The sequence below is a fragment of the Corvus kubaryi genome, unplaced genomic scaffold (assembly GCF_017639235.1).
Source record: "Corvus kubaryi isolate FWS band 111438036 unplaced genomic scaffold, C.kubaryi_AGA036_p1.0 split3-131, whole genome shotgun sequence".
Lineage (NCBI taxonomy): Eukaryota > Metazoa > Chordata > Aves > Passeriformes > Corvidae > Corvus > Corvus kubaryi.
This window is the reverse complement of record NW_024582083.1, coordinates 1,772,182-1,794,291: the sequence shown is the minus strand read 5'-3', so window position 1 is coordinate 1,794,291 and position 22,110 is coordinate 1,772,182. Positions and strand designations below refer to the sequence as shown.

At 36.0% G+C, this 22,110-nt stretch overlaps 1 protein-coding gene across 5 annotated transcripts in view; it reads right to left on the bottom strand.

Annotated features, from left to right (window-relative positions):
• The window catches only part of PALLD (palladin, cytoskeletal associated protein), a 192,933-nt gene that overhangs the window by 147,769 nt on the left and 23,054 nt on the right, over window positions 1-22,110 (bottom strand). Inside the window, exon 1 of one of the 5 annotated variants that reach the window (XM_042014999.1) lies at window positions 345-632. The exons of the other annotated variants lie outside the window; for them this stretch is intronic. The gene's annotated coding sequence lies outside the window, so the exon portion shown is untranslated. Of the gene's footprint in view, window positions 1-344; window positions 633-22,110 lie in introns of those variants that run through there. 5 annotated transcript variants of the gene reach the window in all.

Below are 22,110 nucleotides of genomic sequence, written 5' to 3'. Positions count from 1 at the left end.
AACTCTTGAACTTAAATGAGTTACTCTGTCAGTTAAAGTTACTCTGTACTACACATGGTTCAAAACAAAACAGGTTTTCAGAAAACCTAATAATAAAGCCATTTTGGAAAGCTTTCCAAAATTGTACAGACACTTAGGAATTTTGTTAAAATTGATACATTCTTATAAAGCTTTTTGGAAAGGGAGAAATGAGGAACATTTTAATGCTAGGCACTGTTCCAAGACCACTATAACAGCACACACTGTATGATTCACTCACGTACTTTCCCCCCTCTCCTATTGTAGTAAGCTAAAGCACCTTGTAGCTCCCTGCACCTTTATACACATTTAATGTTGGCACTTACCGTTGTGGCACAGGGGGACCCCACCCCCGCCAAGAGGCTGAGAGCTGATGGTCCCTGGGTCCTTTATTTCTTGACTAGCCCCGGCTCTTAGCTTTGCTGCTCTAAATTCAGCCTAGTCCGCAGAGGAGCACAGAAAAATTTAATAGATGGCTGAGCTGCCAAATTCCAACCACCACGACCGGCAATGAAGACGTTCTCCCTAGTTCTGACTGAGTCCAAAGAACAAAGCCTGCTGGCAATGAGGAAGCGGAGTTTAAGTCCTCTGGCTGCAGTCCAACTGTTGCTCTTGCTGTTGCTGCAGAGTACGTGAGAGTGTTTGCATGAGCTTGTAACGCATGTAAGAGATGGGGGCTGGGGGAAAGGAGGGTGTGTGTAAGGGGAGGAATGCTAGTCATATCCAAAAATAACATGAAGGAAGTCAAGTAGTGATCCGTCTCCCCTCATTCTCTCTCTTATCACATGTACTGAGAGTGTCTCTACCCTAAGATTCTGATCTCAAGAGTAGGTAGAGAAAAAATTCCATTGTCACTTGCAGCTCATATGATTGTGCTTTTAAATTTTACCTGAGGAGCTGTACACTTAGAAGAACACGTCACGAAATGCATGATTTAGTAGCAATCTACTTGATGATACTGCAGGCAGCATGTATTTCACACTGTGTGCATTTGTTTGCAAATTGGAGAGAAAAACCAGAAACTACTAACGTAGTTTACCACACACCAGAAAAAAGTCTCATGTTTGCCTGTCCAGAAGTTCCTAATTTCCAGTCCTAGGTATTTCCAGATACTGCTTAGTGTTGATTTCCAAAATAGAAAATGTTGCAAATTTACAATATAATGCAGAAATGGGGATATAAAAATCTTTATATAGTTTAAATTCCTCTGTTTTTTTAGAATTATTTTAAACAAATTCCACATACAGAAGAGTATTGTGTCAAAAAGAAAATCAACATCTATGAGACAACACAAACGAGAAAACCCCACCTAAAAAAAAAAAAATCCTTCCTGAATAATCAGAAAGCTAGAATATAACTATTTATTTTCTTTTCTTGTTCTGTTAAAAGCCTTAGAATATTGATTTCAATAATTGCGGGTTTTTAAAAATCTTTAAAAAAGTCATTAACAAATGAAAAACAAATTTAAGAAAAAGTAATAACCCATCAATCACACAATCTTCTGAGTTAGAAGGGACCCATAAGGATCATCAAGTTCAACTATTAAGTGAATGGCCCATAGAGGGATTGAGTCCACAACCTTGGCGTCATTAGCACCATGCTCTGACCAATTGAGCTCATCTCATGATAGCCCCAATATTATTTTCAGTACTTATATTTAACCTGGTTTCTGTCAAATCAAATTGAGGACCTCTAAAACTTCTTATAAACCCAGGAACAGTCTCTATGATTAGTTAACATTTCTGAAGAATCTTTACTCAATCTAGTAGAACTTCAGTCTCAACGAAATCTCTTCAAAATAATGTAAGATAACATAATGCAAGTTGTACTTTAATTGTGATACTCTCCATGAAGTATTTAATTAAGTTTTAATTTAAACATTACAATATAAAGAAAGGTCAAAGCAATTTTGGATTTAATTTAATCTCATGCAGATCAGTTTAGCCAATGTTTTTGAGGTGTTTGATGTGGTATTTAAGAAAAGCAAAGCTGGTCAACTTCAACAATGAATAGTTTTGAAATACCAATTTTCACAACAGAAATAAAAGTGGGAAGGAAGGCAGAAACCAGTTAGAAAATAGACTTCAGTGTGCTGGTTTCAACAATGACAGCATAAACCAGGCACCTGCTTACATAAGACTTTGTTCCTCAAGACGGGAGACAGGGTAGCTCAGACCTAGTGATTTCCATATCCAGGCTCAGTACTTCTGGACCTACCCTTGTTTTATCTTTTAGTAAAAATAATGAAGCTTTGTATAGGAGCTTAGGTTTTATAGAACAGATATAATACATTTCCCTTCATTCCCATTACATTAAAGAAATTACAGTGCTTTTCCAAAGCTACTAGCAGAAAAATTTTTATGATAAATTTTAAAACTACAAATACACTCTGTGTTGAAGGTAAATCTCAGAAGCCTATAGAAACCATCTGGAATGTAAGGAAGTGATGATGATTTAAGTTTGCCTTCCTGCATATTCACTAGAGACTGAATTTCAATATATTATAAGGCCATAAAAGTTACAGTAAATCCAAGTTCTGTATCAGGAAGTTCAGAGTCCTACTGTGCGATGTATTTTTCTGTGGGTACCTGGTAGCATTACAAAGCTTGGCTTCCTTTATTGTCTTGAAGTTTGCCAGCCAAAATTTAACCTGACAAATTTCACACGTAAGTAAAATCAGAAACAGATAAGATTACCTGAGGCCTTTTAGTCAACACCTCATCCTATCTTGAACATCAGCTGCATTGAATTTGCTGAATTCGCTAATTACAGCTCTAACCTGAAAAACATACTCTTGAAGTAGACAACAATAAGCCCACATTTAGTTTGCTATGCAATCCAGTCTTCAGACAAGAGAGATTAATCCAAAACCCAGTTTTAGTCCAGACATTTGAATTTGTTTTGCTATTATGGAAAAGCACAGGCCTGAAGAATATGAATTCAGCAAAATTATACAACATAAAGACAAAAAAAGCAAGCAAACAAAATAGCAGTAGGGAGCTGTCACCTCCTTTTCCTCTGTCTGTTGTCATAACCAGACTCAAAGCTGTTTTCAGGAGAATGTGAATCCAGTCAACCCAAAATTCCAATATTATATGATAAATTAAGGCTGAGTATTTCAGTAGCTGATACCCCACAATGTCTATCTATCAAAAAAATCATTACTAGCACAGATCGTACATTCTTGTTATTCTCCGATGTCTACATAGATGAAAGACATGCAACACATAAAAACCCCCAAACCCTGGATTCATTTGTTATTGGGTAACTAGTGAAGATTGAATTATTTGGGGGTACAGTTGCATAGACTATTACAACACTAATATTGTTGTTATTTAACTCAAATATAAGTTATTTAACTCAATCCTATGACATTTAGGAAACTTACAATAACTGTATATTTGCTAATTTGCAGCTGATCTGCTCCTAGTAATGCCTTATTTTCTGCCTGAAAACAATTTAACTGCAAGCTTCAAATTCTGATGAAGACCTACCAGAATTCAGCTTGTTTTCCAACTGTTCTCATTTCTAGTCAAACAAGGAAGGAAAAAGAAAATATACCCATTACAAATGTCATTCTTGTTACATACAGAAATGAGACACTTTGTGTTAGTAATGCTTTGACTGGTAAGATATAACCATCATAAATTGAGTGGTGCTCAGACCAGATACTTATAGTAATGCATTGAAAATTATCATCAGCAAAAAATAGCACAGATTTAAGAGTCTTTAAGGGTGATCACTGTGTTCTAAATAAAGTATGAATTGACTGCTGGCAGTAACTTTTAAAAATCAAGATTTTCTCATATACTATAAGGGAAGACCCATTCAGAAAGATGATGGCAGATCCTCCTGGACTATTTGCATCGAGAAGCCATCATATTTTATTTTTTTGGTCTCCCAAGAATAATAGTAAAATACAATAATAGCCATGTCTTAAGAGGAAAGAACAAATTTTACTCTCTTCTTTTGGGCCCTTACTAGACACAAGCTCTGATAAGTAGGGCAATTTAACAGCTTCAGTATTCTGTACCCACAAATAAATGTGTTTCCAATATAGCCTATGCAAATTTGGCATTCAGCAGTAAAGATCACACCCTGTTTGGATGTGGGGAGCACTTGCAAGACAAAGGCTATAATCTAATAAAAGAGACAAGGGTGGTGAAAAATGCAAAAAGATAGACGACTGAGGATAGACAGTCTGTATTTTCCTAATTTCAAACATTTTCCTAATTTCAAACATTTTCCTAATTTCAAACATTTTCCTTTTGGTATCTACGTACCTAAATTGTTTAAATGATGACTCATGCTGAATTTATCTTTGATCATAAAACATTTAAAGGTTTTGCTTTTTCTATCCATACCCTCTTTTCATTGCTTCTGTGGCTACTGACCCAAAGCCTGCTTTTTCATTATCTTCTTTGCTCTCTCCACTGCTCCTAAAGACTTGTGTTCTTTTAAAAAGTGAAAGTGGTTTTGTGGCATAGGTTTATGGAGGAACAGTTTCTCTGTAAAGATAATGTGTGAAGTATTTGCATGTTCTGAAATTGTTTAATGTTGAAATTTCATTCTCTAAAATGAGAAAGGCCTAAAGAGCATTTAGACTTTTCTGAAAGTTAGACTTAAACTGTGTATTTTCAAAGTCTTTTTTTGTCTCAGTGATATAACTTAGGTTAGTTTTTATTTAAGATAAATATAACTTCCCTCCTTCCCCAGTTTTTTTCAATAAGCCTTCACAGAAAATATGATTTAAACTAGAGAAAAATAAAATTTTCATAATGCTTTCCTTGCACGAATATTTTCTTATTTTAAAGACAAAAGAATATACATAATACTGTCTTTGGGTTCTCCAGTGTTTCTATTTATAAACATTGATAATTCACTTAGAAGCAGTAGAGATGCAGAAGAACAAGGTATTAGAAGCAACTGCATAAGCTATGTATAAAAAGGCATGTATTCAGGTAGCTCAGAATAAGTTAATTAATGAGATTTCTTCCACACAATCCAAGGTCAGAATTAACAGCATACCTAAACTGAAGTTTTAAAGAAATCACAAGCTTTTCAAATTCAATAACTATTAAAATGAATGGTACCTATAAGCAAAATGCTCTCAAACTTCTTATCTATACCATACTAACAGTATATTATCACACAAGTTTGGTTTTCCAAATGTTCTATAGTTGCATCATAACATAAACTGATAGAAATACATATTTGCTACAATTACACAAATAAAAATCCTCCTCATCTGTACTTAGGCCTGAATGTCAGTCAAATAACATGAAGGATATTTCAGAGCAAGAGAAGAATCTAGGAGTCTGTCATTTAAACGACAACAGGAATTCCCCAAAGATCACAATGCACAAGAACTGTTTTATTAACCATTAACTATTACTTGCCAAATCAGAAGCTGTACCTGATTTCAATGGAAATTTGTTTACATTTAAAAGGGATATATGCAGGCATCCCAAGCCCAAACAAGTCAAATGGCTGAAGTATTTGTTCACAGCACTATCCACTTCTTTTCTTTGTTTATGGAATCCATTATAATCTCTGGATAAGTATATAATAATTAATCCTGAAATAGATTCCATTTTAATTGCTTAGTGATTAAATGTACTAGTATCTTAAAAGGATGCATGGACTAGGATAATGGTAGGGTGAAGATGAGGGAACCAAACAGTTCCAAAACTCAAGTCATCTACTATGATTCCTAGAATTGGGATATTCTGCTTCTGAGGTTATTGCTCATAGGAATTATTATTTTAATTGCTAACTAGTCTGAGAATCTTATGCCTTCTCTGATGCATCTATTTATCTGCAGTTTTAGTTCACCTTCATTCTTATGTTGAGAGAAAATACAAACCTACAGTGTGGAAATGGGTAATGATTCTCCATTATATTCCGTCAGAAAGTAAAAAACCAAATACATCTCTCTGGATAGGGATCATACTCTCACTCAGAATAGAAGATTTTCACAGATAAGTGAACACTTTAAAAGATGTTAAAGAAAATTACACTCCTCATTTCATAAGAAATTATAAATCCAGTACAGAGATAGAAAAAGGTGTCAGCTTTAGTTGTAAAGAATAAGGAGCTACACCTAAAAATTTTTTCAAATCTTGCAATATAATTTGCAGTGTGAATGCTCCCAAGTTCTGCCCCTATTTTATTTCTTTCCCCCCCCCCCCCCCAATTTTATTTTCTGCCATTATCTGCTACTATTTACTAATGAAAATCTAGGAAGAATAATAGAAAAAAAGTACTGCTTGAACAGAGTGTAGAAAATCCATTGTCACATTACTAAAGAAACTGGAACCACAGGCATTTTGCAGTCTTTCTTTCCAAGCTGACAAGGCAAATGGTTGGGACAACTGACCAGACTTCAAGAAACACCAATGCAACTCTTGTGTTCTGCAGAAACTGAGCAACTGCTATTAGTTTTCAAAACAAGGCTTCCACCATTACGAGTACATCCTTCCCTATGCAAACTGATGTCAGCAGATAATGCTGATGCCACCTGACCACCAAATCCATTTTAGCTAAGAAACAAAAAGTCAGAGTAAGAAGAAGCTCATAAAAAATTTGAGTTTAAACTGAGAGAAGGTGTTTTCCTTAAAGTAACAAAATGATCACTAAATACAATATTCTCTTTCACCCCCCCTTCTTTTATTTGCAATTCTAAGAATCTTTGAAGAACAGTCTGTGAAGGAAAACTATTATATTAGTTCTTAGCTTAGTTTCTGGGTTTTTAATGTGTTTTTTGTTTGTTTGTTTTTAATATGAGCAATGCCAAAATTATTATCTTATGCTCTAGTAACTGTCAGGAGTTAAATAATAAAATGTAGCAACACAGCAAGAGGTTTGTGGGGACCAAACCCTTCCACCCACCACATACCTCATATTCTGAAGGTGGAATTTTTTGTTTGCTGGTTTATTTTTAAAATCACAGTTCTTTTCAAAAATATAGGAAATATTTTATCCCATTCTAGTCAGTCCTTCAAAGAATATATTTCTGCAGCCTCTATTAGTGAAAGAAGTATTAAATGAAACAATCCAGCAACTGCTGCATTTCCATTTAAATAAAAGTATATTTAACATTGAAACAACAAGCATTTAGTAAAAAATAGAATTAAATAAAGTGTAGCTGAAGCAGGAAAGGAACCCCCCTATTTTTTCTCATGTCCTAAAGGTTCAGTTCTTGGACTGTGATCAAGGCTTTAACTGACAACAAGGCATCTGCCATTCCCAGAAAGTCACATAACACCTATTAAAAAGTAAGTTGCATTATTTACCACAAACCCATGTGAAATTATTACCATCCTGCCCTTCTCACTATAAAATAATAAATCATTCTATTCTCAGCAAACAGCATGTTGAGAACCAGCAACCACAAAGCTTTTAAATGGGAAGAACAACCTACTTTTAAAGAAACACAGTGATTAGCTTAAGCCAGGTGAAAAATGCTGCATTTTTTCAAGATGCGTTTACTAAGCAGTAGAAGCATTTAACAGATTTGATGGTTAGCCAGCATTTATAAATTGCAATAAATAAAGCAGATAAATTGAAGAAACAAACCCCTTTATTGGGTTCTGATGTTAAATTATCAGTACTCGAGGAGTTCTTATAGCTGCAATACTGAGACTTAGATTTCAAAAAACCCAATGATTCTTGGGTTTACTATTAACAGAAGACATAAATTGTTTGTACAAATGAGAGGAATCTAGGTAAGCCAAAAACCCATGCCAAACTGCTATGGGAAAAGCAGCATACATTTCTACTTACGTAAAAAGAGAACTATCCCTATTGGTGTTTTCTTTTAAAAGCAAGTTACAAAGGTGGCCACAATTTTTCCTTCTCACACTTTTATAACATTACATTTTGAGAGATATTATATTAAAAAGTTATATTTCCCTTGAAGGTTAGAATATTTTCCATATCAAAAAAACCAAAAAAACAGAAATTACATTTGAGTATAGAAAATAACCACTAGAAATAACTTAGGAATTAACATTTGGCATAAAGGAAGCATTGATATCAGCAGAAAATGAAATTAAAAGTAAATTTAAATAATCTGTCAAAAGTATACCTTATTCATAAAAAAATTTTAAAAATAAAATCTCATTCTTTGCATATTCACTTTGGAGTTGATGCATATTTTTTTTTTTAAACAAACTATGTAATGTCTCAAAGGGTGATTTCCAGAATAGATATTTTGGCACAAACACTAACGATTAGGTTGGGTGGGGGAAAAACCTCCCAATAGATCACCTAGCAGAGACTGCTGACTGGATCATAGGGGGTCCCAGTTCATGCATCACCTGAACAGACCTCACTTGAACATCAATCAATACTTTTTATATAGATTCAAACTTGGTTTGGCTGTTTGGATAGCTGTGGAGTGAAAGCTGAGTTTTACCAGGCTGCTTGCTTCACCTACTTCTGGTACAAATCCTCTTTCATGATTTGAAAAAATCTTAAAAATGCTATTCAAATGGATTAACCATGCAGCAGTAATTCTTCAAAAGTAACTTGAGGTTAACCACATATTTCTATTCCTAAGTTCAGAGGAAAATGAGTTCAGGAAATGAACTCATTAGGTAAATTAAAAAATAAAATTAAAATCCCCCAGAAAAATCATGCTGAACACATGATGCTGTTTCCCTCCTAATGCATTGGTTAAATATTGAAGACGAGGATTTTTGGTACATGAATGCTGATACCTGGATGTGATAGTGTTTTTAGCCAATAGTAGCCAAAGCTGTACTCAAGAGGCTTTTTTTTTTGCTATCTTTAATGGCATTTTAAAATAAAGGTTTTATTCTGTAGTCCCTCAGGTATTTTATGTTAGCAATACCCAGGAGGTTCTGCTCATTAAAACTGTATTTTTAAAATATTTAAAATATTCAGCTGTTTTGGGAAATCAGACTATTTCTTAAATCACTCTGGTTTGAGATTTTTTCTTTTCAGACCCCCCAAATATGAAGTTTGTACCCCTTTGCAGTAGGCAACATTACCAGGGAGTTTGGGTCAATTTAAGGAGTGATTTCTTACCTCTATCCAATCAACATAATGCATACAAATTTTTAATTTTACAAGCAATAAAACTCAGGCTACATTTCACAATTCACATTTTAACCACCTTAATACATTACTATGTGACACAAATCCATTTCTCTTCCTCACAAGAGCATCAATGTCAACCCTCAAACCTGTACCTTGCAGTGCCTTCTAAGCCCCTTGGTAATCAAAAATTCTGTGCTGTGTTGACATTGATACTTCTAGTCTGGGATGTACAAGCTGACTCAACAGGCAGCTGGGCAAACAAAATAGTAATTCCACATAATGATTTGCACCAATAAGAAAGCCTTTCTGGTTTCTTATTTTAAGAAAAACCTTTGTTAAAGGTTTCTTTTAACAAGGTGTTCTTTTAACAAGAACAACAAAAAAAAAATCGGTAAAAAAGGAACACTGCCACAAACAAAATCAATCAAACAGGAACAGTGACTAGTCTTTGTTATAGATTTTATATCTTTAAGAGGTACATTTTCCTAACTTCATTCCATGTAAAATATCACTATGGAAAAGCTGACTTTGCTTTTGCACAGAAGGAAGTTTTGCACAGAAGGAAGTTTCAGGATTCCTGGAAAAGATTAGGTGAAATTGTAATATACATGTGTTTGGCCAATTCATGTACATGGTGCATCAGAAGAGCTTTTTGAATGGAAGCTTTTAAAGGTGAGGACAGTCTGATCCACAAAAGGTCACTTCTCATAGATCAGTCATAGCCATAGTAATGGTTAAGCAAGAGATCATTCGATGGGAAAAGCATGGGTGCCTCACCTCTAGTGCAGTATGCTTGAAGCACATCTATAACACCCACCCCTCTCCTGAGCCCTCTTTCTAAAAGAAGGTACAGCCCTTCAAAACAGAGCCCAGAGCCCTTCTTGCCTGCACAAATCAACTCCCCAGTGAAGTGCTTCCACACCTGGGTGGGCTTCAGTAAAGCCAGGGTAATGCTGTCTACCTTGTCTAGCTAAGGATTACGCAGCAGCCATGGTACATCAGGGAGCATGTTACAGCACTACTGGCAGCCAGAGCAAGAAGCCCACCCTCCAGGAGGCCACAGTCTGCTTTTTAACTGTCCTACGTACTTTATATCCCTTCAGCTTGCATTTGGAGATGGAAGTGCTATCAACATGCTGTCATGTTCAGTCCAATATTATTTAACAGTCGCACCCTGTCCATATGCAAAAACATCTCAGTATGGCATGAGCACCAGTAACCAGTACCCAGAAATAAAAGCAAAGAGACTGCATGTGTGTTTCATGGTAGAACCTGATCACATTTCACATCATTCTGCTACGCAAGTTCTGAGCTAATTGTGTGGCAAATAGGATTTATGGTGAAAAATGGATACTCCATGCATACACTATCACAAATTTCTTAACCAGCAGATATCCTGCTGCTCTTCAGTGATCTTTGCATACCTTCAACAATAGCCTCACTAACTGGAAGGCAAACTGCCCAAGCAGTTCTGGAAACACATTCTTAGAGTTTCACTCTTGCAGGATGGCCAGCTGCTCTGTAGCAGCTGATGAACAAATGCAGAAAGCATCCACAAAGCATTCGAACACTCCCAAACACTCGTTGCTCTCTCATGGCTTCACTGTACGCCAAAGGGTTAAGCTGGGCTAAAAGGACAAATGAGTAATGCAGCTGGCAAGACTGTTCTCTTTCCTCTCTCACTGAAAAACTGGCTTTTGTTTCTGCCTTCAGTGAATGAACTCATGCAGCAATACCTGTTGGCAAATCGAGGCTTGTTCTATTGTTAAGATACAGACAATGCTGCCAAGTCCTTGATGTCTTCGCAAATCTTTGCTACACAGATTGCTGTGCCAGGGACTCATCAGATGATCAAGCCCACACAGTGTCAGAAGTAACATCATAATTGCCACATACCAGTCAAAGCTCTCAGGAGATAGATCATCTCTTCTGTATATTCACAGGCTCTCCTTTGGATACCACTGAAAAAGCCAGCTTCTCATTTAAAATGGAAAAACATTTTCTTTTATGCATGTAGTGAATTCATGCAAAACTTCTAATTCTTTTTCCTTCTCTTTTCCCCTTACTATGTCTGTCATAGATATCATTAATGTTGATTTCTCACTACTTGTTGCAGGGATCCATGCATGTGGGGAATCAATATAAATTTACACTTACTTGCTTATATATTTACACAATTACAAACACTGGGGCCCTCGACTTCATGGAGGCAGAAAGATATTGCTATGCTCTAGCCTTACAAAGAAATTAAAGTTGTTGAGTAATAGTGCTTCATTTTCTATAGGCAGTTTACCCACTTTGAAAACAGCCAAAAAGCACATAAACCAAGTTAAGTCTGCCTGTGCCACTGTAATTTCATCAGCAGCTTTTCTGTTCCAAGGGCAGCTGTCTGTAGGAGAGCTCGCACAGTAACTGCCTTTCAACAGAAGTGTCTTTGGAAGGAAACCTGGGCATTTCTAAATCTGTCAAGCGTGTAGCATGCTAAATTGCATTCACCCTTCTAGTCTGGGGAAGAGGGATGATCCTGGCTGTTTCTAGATGGTTCATAGACAACCACTTTGTATTCCCTTTTATTTTACTGCTCTTTGGAAGAGTAGCAAGCTGCTGAATGACAGAGAGTCAACTGAATGTTGCTCCAAATACAAGTTACTGGGGATACGAAGTAATATTCTAATATAAGGGGCAAGCAGGTCAATACACACAAGCATGAACAATATTTTCATTAAAATTGCTAGTACATATATAAAAGCATATTTATATTAAAAATGCATGCATTTCAAAATACAACATTGCATAAAAATTAAGAGAGTAGCGACTTGTACAACTGAAGTACTGGACAAGACTATAAAGACTTTGAACTACTTAGAGCTCATGATACGATTCATGTAAAGAACCTCAAATTGCACAGTCTCAATTTTGCCAGCGTTATATCATCTCTGTACTAAGATACTGAAGACGTTCCCTGTAAACATGCATTCAAAACCAAGCAGCTTTTCTGGGTTTCTTTCCATGCTCATCAAATCTGAAAAGAGAGAAAAAAGCCAAGAACAGATGCCAGCCAATAGGTAAGATAAACAGTCCACATCCATTATTAAACTCATATCAGGAAGTCAGAGGTTCAGGAACTTGCTTTTCTATAGCAAATTCTTGGTAGCAGCTCATAGTTAATGCTGCACCGCTTTTTAAAAGGAGGACAAGACTTTTCCTTCAGATATACATATGCGTTTTAAAATCGCACATAAGATTGAAATATTTCTAAGAAATAAAAGTTATTTGCTTTCTGTTCAAATTGCTTATCAGGAACAAAGCTTAAAGACTTTTTGTGCTGAGAATTTCAGCTTTTTTCCTTTTGCAATCCTGCCTTTTGCTACCTGAAAAAAATAATTAGTTAGAACACAGAAATGTATGTTCTGAAGTGTTCACTAGAGAAAAAGACAGGTCTAATTAGGATTTAGTTTACTTTTTTAACAGCTATTTGTATTCTAGAGAGAATTTGATTACGTACATAGGAGCCTGAGTGATTGACACAGACTGTGGGCACACACAAAACTATCTCCATCAGAAGAGATTACATTTCTTTATATTTTGCACCCCTTGTGTAATATGGATTCTCATGCAAATGTCCTGAATATCCCAGCTCAATGTCACGGCAAAGCATATCTAGCACCATTGGTGCCATTCCCTAGTCAACGAAATGCAAAGATAAGCTACCCAAAGGTCAGATCCTTTTAAGCACCTAACTACAGGCAACATTAGCTCCAAAAGCTTAGCAGGCAAATACTGAAATCTTCTTGCAGGTGACTCATTCTGAAAAGCTGCATTAGATTCCTGGAAGCATCAGCACACAACTGAAAGCTGGCAGTTTGAAGTTCCATTTGTTAAGGTCACTAAAATGTCCTTTCAATATACAGCAGCTCTCAAAGGAGGAAGCAAAACACAGGACAAATATTACATTTTGCTTTAATGTTTGTTATTTTGTATCGAAAACCAAGAGAGGGGTAAAAACATTTTTAGGCATCCAAACGTCATGAGAATTTTGGAAGCACTGTGTATTGGCATAGCATGGGGAAATCTCCAGATGATACACTAGAGTGCAGTAGAGAGGTGTCTGAGGGAGCGTGTGTCCTGCTGCTGACAAGGACTGTGGGATGAAGATGTTAATGCTTCAAGTACTTTAATCTCGCAAAATGGTATCAACAAGTCTCTGAAAGGCGAGTCCAATGAAATTTAAAAAGGGAATTAGGTATAAACAACAGTATGTCTACAGATATATTACACAGAACACAAAATCCAGGCATAAGCAATCTGCAAAGGGCTGACAATTTTTCTGCCAAAGACATTCTTTTTTTAAGTACCCAAGATGAGACATCCTACAATTGACTAAAAGAATATAATCTGATATTTCCAATTTTTTTAGTTAAAATTTTTCCCAGCACATTTAGTAATGAATACAAACTAACACCCAGGAGGATAAAACTAAGAACTGAACTACACTCAGTACACTTGCTTGCAGCTTTCCTTTCTAAGAATGTGTAATTTACATATGGCTACCTAATGGCAGTGATAATCCTAGAGACTGGACTATCAGTTTTCAGTCACCACCAGAAAGAAGACAGGCTGATACCACACCAGCCAGAAGGAAAGTCGCATGAAATGTGACATTACATAATTTTTTTCCCCCCCAGTACAAGGTGGTAGAACCTATATGTATTAATTAGTATATTGTACAAGTTTCAGTTTAACTTGTGGACTAAACACCAACAGTTTCCTTAAGCATCCTTGAAGTGCTCCTTAAAATGGGTGCTCTAGTGCGTTCTAGGAAAGAGTAGCAATCTGAGGCTTGCTAGTATCAATATGCAGTCAACCAAAGATGTGACCATTGAGAAAGACTTGGCTAACATATTATTTAGCTCTAAATCAGAATGCTACATGCACCTGCTGTTCTTACACCAAAAATGCTAATTCTACAGCAAGCTGATTTGTCCCTGATGTAAACAGTCTTTGTAAAATGAGACTCTAAGATGTCACCTTCAAGTGTTTGGAACACTGACAATTCTAAAAATTATATAGTATTTGCCTTCCCTGGCTGCAGTGGTGTGTAACATGGAGTTGGTGATACAGTCAGATGTTTGGGTTTTTTCCTTTACTGCAAGACCATCCCTGCAGAAGAAAGTGCATCAAATTAACATTTTTTTCAGCTTTCTCTCTTTCACGAGATGAAATTTCAGTATGATTTTCTCAGCTGTGCATACCTAAAATTAAATGCTTCCCTCATAATTTTTAGGTAGATGTGTAGAAAACTGGTATAACAAATCTCTATGCAAACCCTTTTAGCATTTACAGTGTCTCTGGGTAATTTGATTTTACCTACACAGTCATTCCCTTGTAGCTTTCATCCACTCTTGATTGAACATACACTCCCACACCCACATATTTACAAGAAGCAAAACACGTATTTAGTGGTCTGGCCAGGATCACTCTTATGCAACGTGGAAAACAAGGATGCTGACTATGAAGCTCTTGTGTTTTCTTGAAGTTTCTTCTTGATTAGCAACAATTTTTTTTTGTAATGGAAAGTCTTCTGCTATAGGATTCCTTTTTTTTTGGGCTAACAGAAAAACAAAAAGCACATACTACAGTCTTGTTCCCACCCTTCTGTTGTCAAAATGCATGGTCTTCCACTGAACAAATGCTACAGACCTATTGAGGCCTTTTGGGTTATAATAGAAGTAACCTAGCATTTCATATGATCAGTTGGGAATTATGTTCTTTACTATCATTTGAGGCCATTCTTTTAACATTTATGCTGTTTCTTCTGGTGCTTATATACACATTTTTATTCATGCTTCATTCATAGCAATCTTAAAATTTGATATGAGTCTCTATAAAAGTTATTTCCTTACTGATAATGACAAGTCCCTACCACCTCTTACCCCTTGAGAAGATCCCAGTCCTATATTGCATAGACCTTTGCCTAGTAGGATTTGTAAAAAAACAAAAACAAAATTTGCTTTCAGGATCCTATGGGTATGGTTACTGCTGACACATAAGTTTCCCAAGCAGTCTGTGCAGTATGTTTTGAAAACACTTCTAGCCTTCACTGCCAGGGCAGAATCAGGAATATAACAGATATCCCATCTGACAACTTACTGCACATAGAAGTGCTTACCAGACCAAACAATACATATATCCATACAAAGGAGCATCCAGTTCACTATTAATATATAATGCAAAAGTAAGTAACTCCTGCCCAATACCTGCTTACCAAATCAACATCATGCCTTACTCCCTGTACTCCCACAGAACGTGACCTGGCTTTCCTACTTGATGGCTTTCTGCAGGCAGAGCTTTAAACAGTCCCTCAGGCCCAGGACTTCCAATACCCTCTGGAAAAAGAGGGATGTATTTATGGAGTGCACATTGCTACTTTGGAAAAGCTAAATATAAAATAGATAATGTTCAGTAGAGGTTACTGATGTTGATTGCATCTCTTCCCAATGAATGTAGGCACCTCTAGGAATAAGATTGTGGGGGCTTACTAGCACCTGCTACTACTCTATTTTAGAGGGGATATCCAAGAATAATAACAGCTATCTGCCAACTTTCTTTCAAGCTCAAAAACTGCTTCCCCTGCATTTTCAAATATGGCAGTGTGATATATGCTCAAATCATCAAAATGCCCACAGCTCCAAAAGACAAGTTGAATTCAAGTAAGCTGAGCTTATTTACTGCAATTAGTTTGGCTGAATTAGCTTATAAAATTATAAAGATTTAATCTGAGATGATATTGCATACAATACAAATAGTTGTAGTCAGAAAGCAAAAAAAAAAAAAAAAAAAAAAAAGCCAAAGACCTAACAGATTACTACAGAATCTTCATTTTGTACATTTTTCCCAAGACTGAAACTGTTAGTAGTTTCTCCTGAGCCTAGGGTAGATGTTAATTTATAATAGATAACTACCCATTTAAAAGCTGAATCAACTCTTAATGATACAGTCCTGCAAGCCCTATTTATGCCTTTGGAGTCCAAAAAAAAAGCAAATAAGAATGCTTTGACTAAAAAAAAAAAAACCAACAAAAGGAAAAAAAGAAGTCTTTAGGTGAAATATTTAGGTATGCAGTGATACTTGCCTTTTTTAGTCTCAGCAGCACTTGAGCTTTCCGCAGCTATGAAACTAAAATGGTTCACAACAAGTCCAAATACAGAGGTAAACAATTAATAGCTTAAAAGAAATACCCTGAAAGTTTGTTATTAAGATCCTTAAGCTAGGAACATTCCATGATCAAATTCCTTTCTTCTTTTGTAACATTCAGGCTTAATAAAAACAGAAGTTTGTCTACCTTTTAATCTTATTTTATCACTCTGCTGGTATGCTAATCTGTCATCAAGATGTGGAAATCAGAGACTACAAATGTTAATTAAAATAACACAATTCAGTTTGGATCCAAAGGAAGCCATATAATTCAGGGCTTGAATTTCTCTAAGTGTTCTATGGAAAGGTCAAGATCAAACATGTATAAATGCAATATATAATGACATCATTTTTGTGTTGCCACAGTGAAGAGGGGGAGAACTACTGCTGTAAGATGACACACATTTTGTATGAAAGGAAGCTGTTGCTATCTTGCCACCACACAAACTAAATCTATTTTGTCTCCTAATGTGAGGTATTTCAAACAAAATGTGTCTTACAGGGACCATATTTATGCAATTCTGGTACAAGTAACCTGCAGCATGATCATCCTTACAGGGCTGAGTTACTCCAGGAAAGAATATGAAAACAAAATGCTTTGTGACCAGTGCTTTTACTCTACCTGCAAGGAAGCTTACTGATTCATTTTCTATGTATTCTTAATTTTTATAGTCTTTAAACACTCATTTCACTAATTTTTCTCCACAAATTCAAGATCATCATGGGGAAACTTATGATAGAGAATTAATGTCTAATGATGGAACTCACAAATGTTAGAACTTAAACACCCTAAATTTTCTGCCAGTTTTGTTTTCTCTAAAAGCATCCAAAAGTGCTTCAATCGATGAAATTCTCTGACATAGAGCACATAATATTGCTGGAAAACCCTGTAACAAAACGTTTTCTGGATAGGGTAAACATAAATTCACTTTAAATTCAGGAGTAGAACCAACAGAGGCAGAAAACATAGTGTAAAGATAAAACTTCAGGGAAGTATTCAAAGCAAGAGATTCAAGTAAAATCAGTGTATTCCTATGCTTACAAACATTTTCTACTGAAAAATCTGTTTAATATTCTTTGTCAGCAGGACAGCATGGACATTGGAGTTTTAGACTTTTAGATCCCAACCAATTTTAAATTTAACTATGCATCTCACCTTTAAGGACTGTGAGCAGAAACCATTATATTACTGAGCTTCCTGGTCTTCAATGAAGCTGACAGATCCTTTTAAGTGACCTACTGAAATCATTATGAAATCTGCACAATCAACAGGAATCAGAACAAGAACATACTCTATATACAGTGCATCAGTTTACGGCATAAGAAGTTATTTTGTATTAAAAATTTGCATAAACAATAATCTTTGAATGGACACTGCACATTGAAACAACTGTTCTTTCTGACTTCAAGGAAAAAATCTGATAAAATATATCTCAGCAGTACTGATTGAAAGTAGTCCACAGCATACAGCTTTTGAAAATATGATCCTACTGCTCTGCTTCCATGTATGAAAAGTGGCACGTTTTGTTTCATGAATTTGAAGTCAGACAGCTACACTGAATGCTAAAAAAAAAATCAAACTTCAAGTAGTTCTTTAGATTCAAAATACCTCTGCTTAAAATTTGAGTTTAAAAGCAGGAAGAAACACTACTCCTGTATTTTTTATATTTTCGGACCTTTGTTTCTACTATTGGTATATACAATCTAATTTCACCTCTCTCCTCAAGTCAGAAACACTGTCTTTAAAACATAAAATAACTGTATTAAAAGAAAAATTAAACTAAAAGTAAAGGTATCATTTTCCCTATTGGCCTCAAAGGAGTTTAAACCTAGATTCCACACCACATATAAAAAAAGTACAAGATATTATTCTTTATCCTATTCACTGGTGTAATAGACACCTATTAAAACTTCTACTCAAAAAACTCAAAATACTGGGTTTAAACTAAAATGAACATGGAAGTCTCTATAATAGAAACTGTATTTATATAGAAAACACCATTAAATAATAGACACCTATAAAAACCACCCATGTTAAATGTTTCAAATACTTTCTGACTTATATTTTTATAGTTCATCTCTTTGGATACATTAAGTATATCCTATATAAAGATGTATATTCCATATTAAGAAAAGATAAAGGGAAAAGCAGGTAATACAGTATTTCACAGTTTATTCTTCGATCCTGAGTGAAGTAAGGGCATTTCAGCAACAAAATGAGGAATTTCAGAACAAAATGAAAGAGAACTGTTATTAGGTGGCAGACGTTAAAATCTTATAAACAATAGTAGTTAAAAGATTTCTTTTTTTTCTAGTCACTGCCTGTTTATGAACAATAAAAAGCAGTTGAGTACAATTCCACTAAGAGGCCCTAAGGACAATGAGGACTTGCAAACAGTAAATACTGCACACATGAACTCTTACTCAAATTAGGAATAAGTTAGCATAATTATGTTTTTTGGTAATTATTTGTAGGTCTTTAATAACAGAAAATTAAAAATGCTTCCTACCTAAATTCTTCATGAAGCAAGCCTCAGCACTTTGCAATACTTTCCTGCCATAAAAGTGCCAAGTATTTGCAATTTTTAGATGAGATCATACTCAAAACTGTTCATATCCATGAAATGGGGAGGGGGTTGTCAGGAGGAGGAATTGCAGCCCAGTGCTGTGGGCATGAGTAAAGCTGCCCCAGAGTGCCCCTCCTCTCACTGGCTGCTCCAGACCACTGGAACAATATTTGCTGGTTGCTATGTACACAGAAGTCATTGCCAATTCATCCCATTAACAAGACTGAACCTGGTTCTGGTTGATAAGAATGGGTATTGTTTGAATAAAACGTGTTGATAAAATACTTCCCACAGGTAAAACTGATCATTTTTATGTGCTTGGAGGATGTCAAACTCATGCCTTGCAACCACACATTTAGCAGAAACTTTTATTTCCATGTCATCATTGTCGGCCTTTCTTTCTTGCAGATTTGGAGGAACGATACCTCATGTTTTTTCAAAGGGCACGTAGAATTTGTAGTGTATTTTAATCTTTTCAAATCACAGGTTAAATAAGCATTCTCAAATAATTTTACAGTTTATGGTTTTTTTTTTTAAAGTCAGCTGGAGCAGCCGTATATCTGAAAAGCTGATTTTGTGCATCTCATGAGTAATAACAGAGGGTTCTGAGCTTTCAGTATTATATTTGGAAGGAAAAAGCATTGCATACAAGCCGACTACATTAAAAAGCATTGCTAAGAGGTTAAGCACTCAGATGTTAGGAAATGCCAAATAGCAAACACATACTCTGGAGAGAATTAGCTAAGCAGATAATGGTGTTTGGGAGAAGAAAGGATGGGACTGTTTGTTACCACGTCTTTCCAACATATGCTAATATCACAGGAAGGACAAGAGTAAAGATCTGAGAGACTGAAAGGAACCTGTTCTCTCTCCATTTGTCCTTAACTTTATATATCCGTGCCTATTCCTGTTCCATCTCCTTCATAACCTTGGTTTCATCAAGCAACATTTGGACTTCTTTGCTATATAATGTCTACCTACTTTTAAAACAATTATTACTATTTGTTGTCTTTTATTTCCCTCTACATGAAGAATTCATAAGCAACTTTTCAGAATTAACACTGAGATAAAAACTGTAACCACTGCTTTGCAAACGGGATTGCAAAATTCAATTTGAAATATTTAGGAGCTGTTTTTTTCAGAAAGTATGTAATGCTCTATGTATTTAGAGCAGAATTTCTATTAGTTTCAGTTGCAGCTGAAAACACTGACCTCAGTACCTGGAATAACGTAGAATTTTCAGTATTCATTCAATAACTAGGTATATTCATTCAATACCTAGCTTTCCAGCAACAGCAACAAAAAAAAAAAAGGTAAGAATCCCACAAGATTCCTTTCTTGATTCCCCCCCTCTACTGTATCTGCTAAATACGATCATGAGGGGGGGCAAATGCAATTATATAATTACACAATGTAGCATATTGTTTGAATGAAACTTGGTTTTCTACATTTTGAGTCCTTGACTTTGTAACTTCAGTAATTATTTATAACTGAAAGCATTTTACGCTTCTTGGAACAAGCCAACAAGGTACAACATTACAAAAAGGCATGGAATCGCATCAGAATGTTTTAAGTCTACTGTGAGAAATTCTGACTTACTAAACAGCAAGTGAGAATTGAATGCTCTCATCATCCCTGCCCTGGTCCCATCCTTTATACGTCTATTCTTTTTGCCCAGGCAGCCCTAAACCATGTACTTCACGTTTCCTAGCACAGCCCCCTGACCTCTCATTTAGTTTTCTTTGTTTTCCATCTCTTTCCATTTATCCTTAGTGGACTGCAATTCCAGCCACTCTAAACCAGGCACTCTGTCCTTCCCTCCTCCCCTGGTCTTCAAGAGCTTTTGTCTGGTCAGCTCCCAGCTTGTTCACAGCTCCTGACAGTGGCCTCTTATGTCATTCAGTGCTGATCCTAAGTGCACCCTACACTCCTGGCTGAAGCTTCTCTTCAAACTATCCCAGTCTCTTTAGCCTAATGAAAAGCATAGAAATCCACCAGCCTGTAAAGGATTTAAGCTGCTTAGATTGGGTTCTGCGATAAACGTAGCCAGTACAATACATAATCTTTGCTTTAGGGCAAAATTCCTCAATCATGGAACTACATATAAATGCAGAAAGAACTGCAGGTTGCAACTTGGCCAGCTCTGAGTGGATTTTCATAGGAGTCGCAAAAGGCACATCTCTAGCACAAAGGTTGCCCTGTATCAAATTTCAAAATATGCCCTAAAGAACTGGCAGGATAAGATATATATTACTGGGCACCATTTTCTTTTAATTCAGGCAAACTAAACACCTAATTTTCTGCTCATTCCTCTCTTAAAAAGAAAAAAACCCTAAAAATCCCACACCCTTAGCAATCACAAAATCCTTCCCAGAACCTTTTAATTGGTTGGGACTTTTGAAGTTAAGGGATAACGCAGCTGTAATCAGCAGGTCTTCAAAGGATAGAAACAATTAAGGGAGGCGTGGATGCCCCCAAAGAAATAATTTATGATGTGATGTCATTACAGTATCTGGCATTATGAACCAGAATGCATGCAGCACTAACAGGACTGATGTTGATTCTCCCATGCTATCCATGGTAGAATTCCTGCATGAGACTGACAAAGAAGAAGGAATCTCACATTCTTTCCAAGACACTTTCTGTTGCCATCCTACTCAAGCAAGAGATGGGATCAGGCTGCCTTGATGGAACAGAATGTTTCTGTCTAAGTCTTAACTCTCCCCACTCCACCAGGTCCTACCCATGCTTTTTTAAGTTACATGAATATTACGATTGTTCAATTATTCACTGAGACAGGAAATAATCACTACCACAATTCACATGGCAAATGTAATACAGGTAGTGACATTTCAAAAGCATTATAAACTGAAGTGTACTTTCTGAAACAGAACTTTTTTAGTACATAATAACATATTGTGGCAGCTTTGCCCCCACAAGTAGAATAGTAGTCAACAATTTGCAACTGTCTTGAGCAAAACCCTATTTCACTGTTCGAATTTTAGTAGCATGCAGTTTTCTGTACAATAAATAACAGTTCTTTTAAAGGTCCAATCAGTAACCAAAATCCTTTCAAGATTGATTTCAAATCCCTCCAACCATCTACAGCTTTCCCCTTTGTCCCCTCTCCTTCTTCTGCCTTAGTTCTGTATAGATTCATTCATGCAATGCCCTTGACACAAAGACTTCAAAAAAAGTGAACAAACTCACTTGGTACAACAAACAGGAGAAGCAGAATATAATTGCAGGACCCATCGCTGCACTT